Source organism: Petaurus breviceps, unplaced genomic scaffold, assembly GCF_028583685.1.
Source record: "Petaurus breviceps papuanus isolate PSGF00001 unplaced genomic scaffold, PetGlider_PUasm1.0 90730, whole genome shotgun sequence".
NCBI lineage: Eukaryota > Metazoa > Chordata > Mammalia > Diprotodontia > Petauridae > Petaurus > Petaurus breviceps.
Window position 1 is genome coordinate 13488702 of NW_027187324.1, and position 6212 is coordinate 13494913.

Sequence of the window (6212 nt, forward strand, 5' to 3'; positions counted from 1 at the left end):
TAATGCCTGTCGTCCTCCTCCTAGATCCTCTCCCCTAGTTTTTCAGCTTCCTTTTGTGTATTGCCTTCTCTATTAGATTGTAATTACCTTGATGGCAGGGACTTTCTTTTTCTTATTCCTATCCCCAGAGCTTAGCATAGTGCCTGGAAGTAGTAGGCACTTAATTATGGAATTTCACTGAGTTTATTGATCCTAGAATCAATAGGGAGCCATTGGAGCATTGGAGTTGGGAACATCATGACATGGTCAGTCCTGTGCTTCAGTGAAATTACTTTGGCAAGCATATGAAGGATGGCTTGGAGTGAAGAGTGACCTGAAGTGAGGAGACCAAACAAGAAGCTATTAGAATACTCTAGGCAAAAAAAAATGATGAAATCTTGAATTAGGGTTTGGTTGTGTGAGTAAAGAAAAGGGAAAATATGCAAGAGATATTGTGGGTGGTAATGACAATATTTTGCGATGACTTGATTTGTTGATTGAGTGAAGGTGAATAGTTGGAAATAACACCAAGATTGTTTAGCTGGGTGATTGATTATAAGGATAGTGGTGCCCCAGCAGCAAGAGGAAAGTTTGGAAAAGGGGTAGTTCGGGAAGAAAAATAATGAGTTCATTTTTGGACACAGTGAAATTAAGATGACTACTGGACACCCAATTTAAATGTTCAGTGGGCAGTTAGTGGCATCAGATTGGAGCTCAGGAGAAAGAATAGGGCTCTAATTTGGATAGCTAATTCCACAAATTTTAGTGTTTGTCCTAAATGTTACTTTTATCACATGCAAAAAATTGTAAGTCCCATATAGGTCATTTGTCAAAGTCAGAAATATCCATGTAAAATTATCTTTTTTATCCACTCTTATGTGTGATAATATGAAATACATATACTATTTAGCACAGGGGTTCTTAATCCTCAGTCCATAAACTTGTATTATGTATGTAAATGTTTGTATATTTGTGTATGTATGCCTGTATTTCAATATGTAATGCGAATGTAAATTTTAAAGATCTTCCCTGCCCCTAGGCTAATGTGCACCTGGAGCCTGGGGTGGGAGGCTTGTTTTTCAGTAGATACTTTTTGATTGGCCAGTGGGTCAATAAGGTTGTTACATTCTCTGAGCCAGGAGAAGGCTATACAAGCCCTGATGTGTAGCTTTGTTTTGGGACTCACTTTGAGAAGTGTTCTGTGATTTGATCTGAATTCTGGGAAGCCGTTGTTCAGAGTCCCCCGGCTTTGAAAAACCCAGAATGTGGAAACCCAGATGTTGACTGGGTATGGATGTAATGGTTGGACAGTTTGGAAATCTGTCTACTTGATGTTTCTGTCTTGATAATTATGCCTGTATACTTTGAGGTTCAGGGTGCTGACCTTTTCTCCTGAACAAGGTAAACGATATATGTCTGACTGATTAAAGTAAGCTTGTTAACCCATTTTGAGTTGCTTTCCTTTAACAAAGCAGATCCAAGAACCTGTGGTAGCTGCAAACCCTGAGGACGCTTGGGGTGCTTGCTGCTACACAATATAATTTGTTTTCTTTATAATCCTACATATTTTATTCTATATATTTAAAAACATTATACTTATAAGGGGTTCATAGGTTCCACCAGGCTTCCAAAGAGGTTTATGTCCTTACTTAGACTGAGCCAAAAGAACACCAAAATACAGCTGTCTACAGTAGATGCTAGTTTGGTCTTTATTAGGTTATGGTTTCTCTGACTTTTTGTGGCAAGGAAGAAGAGTAATAAAAATAATGAATGAAACTTGCTAATTCAAAAGTTTCATATTATTTGAAGCAACCCTTTATAATGTTAGCAAATGGCAGTGTTAATTTAATTAAGTATAACTTACTAGTGAAAATGCTCAATTTACAAGCTGGTTCCAAAATGATATTAGCCTGGGTCATTTTGCATGAGGTTGCTAATATATAGGAGACAGGACTTTGGATACTAAGGAAACACTACATAAGTGTTATGGGGACCAGATTGCCACCAGAGCTTCTGGAGCATGGTATGAATTGTTCAGATTCTTAAGAAGAAACACACAAAGAGAAATTCTTGGGAGGTACAGATATGTGAGGAAGCCAGCTCCTCAGTGCATCCCCTATTTCCAGCTTTCCTATCTGGAGACTTCAGAGATTTCCCTTCTTCAGTTCCTGTCCCTTTCAGTTGGTGGATTTGGTTTAGCAAAAATACTGAGGTCTCAGCCTTCCAGAATCTGTTTTCATTAACATCATATATTTAGAACTGGGATTATCCTTAACTCATCTAGTCCAACTCCCTTCTTTTATAGTTGAGGAAACTGAGATCAAGGGACAAAAGTAACTTGTCCAAGATTACATAGTAAGAGACAGGGCTGGGGTTCAAATCCAGGTCCTTTGAATATAATAAATCTAAGGCTCCTTGCTTCCCCAACTCTCAGGTCCAGGCGAGAGAAGCTAGAACAGGAATTTCTCTCTGGCTCATTTTCTCATCATGGGCTTTATACTTGCATTGTCCTCATTCTAGCCTCACCAGCCAAAAACACTTGAGGGCCCCTATGGTGAGTGGAGCCAAAAGGGCAATGGAACATGATCCTTTCGGAAGTACTGTTTGTATTCAGTTTATTACTCTTCTCAGAGCAAGAGGTAATGGGAGGAGTGGGATGGGGAGAGAGGAAATATGGCAGGAAGATGGTCCCAGTGGGGTGGCTGGAGCTGGCTGAGTGTAAAACAAGATAGGAACTAGAGACCTAGGTGTGACCTCAGCAGAAGGAGGAGAGGAGTGAGCTAGGCTTCTGACTGTCTCTAGGTTTTTGTAATAGGCTATCTATTCTGGGTGGGCTCCCTTCTCCCTGGCTGGGTCCCTAAACCATGCCTCTTCACAGCAACCTCCAAATATGAAATCTTCCTCACTGAAAATGTCCAGCTTCCTAGCTACTTGGTGTTTAATTCAGAGTTTCATTTTTCTTATCTGTAAAATTATTATACCAGCTGGTCTCTAAAGCCTCTCCTCTCAGCTCTGACATTTAATGAATCTATAGTTCATTAAAGCTAATCTCTTCATCAGTGTTTACATAGGACTTCTACTATAGTCTTCAATTTGAACAACTAATCCTCATTTTGAGAGGCATTGGGGCATAATGATTAAAGAACTGGCCTTGGGTTCAGGAAGATATGAATTCAAGTCCTGTTCCTCACACATATAGGCTATGTTATCCTGAAAATAAAACAAACAAAAAAACCACTTGCCCTTTCAGTACTCCAGGCTGGGGTCTATGAGTTTACTTATTTTTGTATAATCCTGTTTCAACAGAGGGATACACACAGGGTAAAGGCGAAAGGCTGGAGAAGAATATATCATGCTTCAGCTAAAGTAATAAAAGCAGAGGCAGAAATCCTAATCTCAGACAAAGCAAAAGCAAAAATAGATCTAATTAAAAGAGATAAGGAAGGAAACTACATCCTGCTAAAAGGTACCATTGACAATGCAGTAATATCATTACTAAATATATATGCACCAAGTGGTACAGCATCTAGATCCACAAAGGAGAAGTTAAGGGAGTTAGAGGAAGAAATACAAGCATAACTATATTAGTGGGGGACCTCAACCTCCCTCTCTCTGAACTTGATGAATCTAACCACAAAATAACCAAGAAAGACGTGAAGGAGGTGAATGAAATTATAGAAAAGGTAGATATGATAGACCTCTGAAGAAAACTGAAGCATATTACTGTTCTTCCTTGCCACAAAAAGTCAGAGAAACCATAACCTAATAAAGACCAAACTAACTTCTACTATAGACAACTGTATTTTGGTGTTCTTTTGGCTCACTCTAAGTCAAGACATAAACCTCTTTGGAAGCCTGGTGGAACCTATGGACCCCTTATAAGTATAATGTTTTTAAATATGTAAAATAAAATATATAGGATTATAAAGAAAACAAATTATATTGAAATACAGGCATACATACACAAATATACACACATGGACATACATAATACAAGTTCATGGACTGAGGATTAAGAACCCCTGTGCTAAGTAGTGTTTGTATTTCATATTATCACGTATAAGAGTGGATAAAAAAGATAATTTTACAGGGATATTTGAATGGGGATAAAAAGGAATATATCTTCTTCTTGGAGGTACATGGTACATACACAAAAAATGACCATGTACTAGGGCATAAAAACCTCACAATCCAGTGCAGAAATATTAAATGCATCTTTTTCAGATCATGATGCAATAAAAATTATATGTTATAAAGGGCCATGGAAAGATAGACTAAAAACTAATTGTAAACTCTTTATCCTAAAGAATGAGTGGGTCAAACAACAAATCATAGAAGCAATCAGTAACTTTTTTCAAGGGAATGACAATAATGAGACAACAGACCAAAACTTATGGGATGCCTCGAAAGTGGTTCTTAGGGGAAGTTTTATGTCTCTGAATGCTTACATAAAGAAAACAGAGAAAAAGATCAATGAATTGGGCATGCAACTGAAAAAGCTAGAAAAAGAACAAATTGGGGTGGCCAGGTGGCTCAGCGAGTAAGAGCACCAGCCCCAGAGTTGGGATGACCTGGGATTGAATCTGGGCTCAGACACTTAGCACCCACCCAGAAACACCTGGCTGTGTAACCTTGAGTAAGTTACTTAACCCCAATTGCTTAAAAAAAAAAGAACAAATTAAAAATCCCCAATTAAATGCTAAATCAGAAATACTGAAAAACAAAGAGATTGATAAAATTGAAATTAAGAAAACTATTGAACTAATAAATAAAACTAAGAGCTGGTTTTATGAAAAAAACAATAAAATTGATAAACCTTTCATCAATTTGATTTAAAAGAGGGGCAGCTAGGTGGCACAGTGAGTAAAGTGCTGGCCCTGGAGTCAGGAGGACCTGAGTTCGGTTCCCAGCCTCAGACACTTAACACCCACACAAAAAAAACTAGCTGTGTAACCTTGGGCAAGTTACTTAACCCCAACTGCCCTCGAAAAGGCAAAAAAAAATGATTTAAAAGAAAGAAGATAATCCTGTTTCAGAATAATTTTCCTATTTCAAAATAATCTCAGTATCTTTTTTTTTTGCATTTAAGAACATTATTCTGAAAAGGGATCCATAGACTTCACCCAAAATGGTGTAGATAACATTAAAAAAAGGCAAGGAGTCCCTGCTCTAAGATTGTATAGTTGTACAGGAATTGCCATTTGCATTGGAAAATGAAGTTCCTCATTAGGAACTACTTACACAGATGAAATCATAGGCCCATTAAAAATAAAGCTTCACCTTGTCTTTAGCTTGATGTTAACCCAAAGCCTTCACACAGCTCCTTGAAATGAAGGAATTGTCTTAAAGTAATAAGCAATTGCATTAAAGTGATGAACAATATAACAATCTTTCTGGTTTATCAAAGTTGCAAAGAATTTATCATCACCCACCCAAGTCCCATTCCCATCTCTCATCCCTCATCCCTCATTCAGGGATAGAAAGACTCCAAAGAACTATTCTTCCTCCACGTTCCAGTCCACATAACCCAGTTTTGGGGTGTAACCTTACAAAGAAATAGGGTAAACCAGAACAAAATAGTAGTTCTGGATTGGAGCTTCTCTGTTGCTCAATTCAATACTGAGCCTGCTTCACCCCAAAAGCAGAATTATGTGGGATTAGAGTCCAATATAAATAGAAAGTTAGAGAATTAAAATTGAGGTATTGAGTGAAAAACAGAAGGTGAAAAGAGTTAAAGGTGACTCAGAGGTGGTGATAGTGGAGGTGGCATGACAATGATTAAGTACAGTCAATATATAGGAGTGCTGGGGGATTACATATTATACATACTAATTAGAGGCTGCAGTCAAGAGGAAGCAAAAGAAAGAAGATAAATGAAGCTGTGAATATGGTGCACTAAGTTATACAGAGAAAAGAAGGTAAAAAATAAGCTTTAAGAAGTTAAGGAAATGGGGATATAAAAACAAATGGGAGCAGGAAAAAATCAATCTTTAATCAATAAAACTTTATTGAGCACCTATTATATGCAGGGTACTTTGCTAGTGTCTAGGGATGCAAAAACAAAGGTTAAACTATGAAGATCTTGAGTTATTTACAATATAGTTGGAGAAGATAAAAAATAAAGAAGAGAGGAAGGAAGGGAGGGAGGGAGGAAGGGAGAGAGATAGGGAGGGGAGGGAGAGAGATAGGGAGGGAAGGGAAGGAGGAGAAGAGGGGGGAAGGGAGGGAAGGGA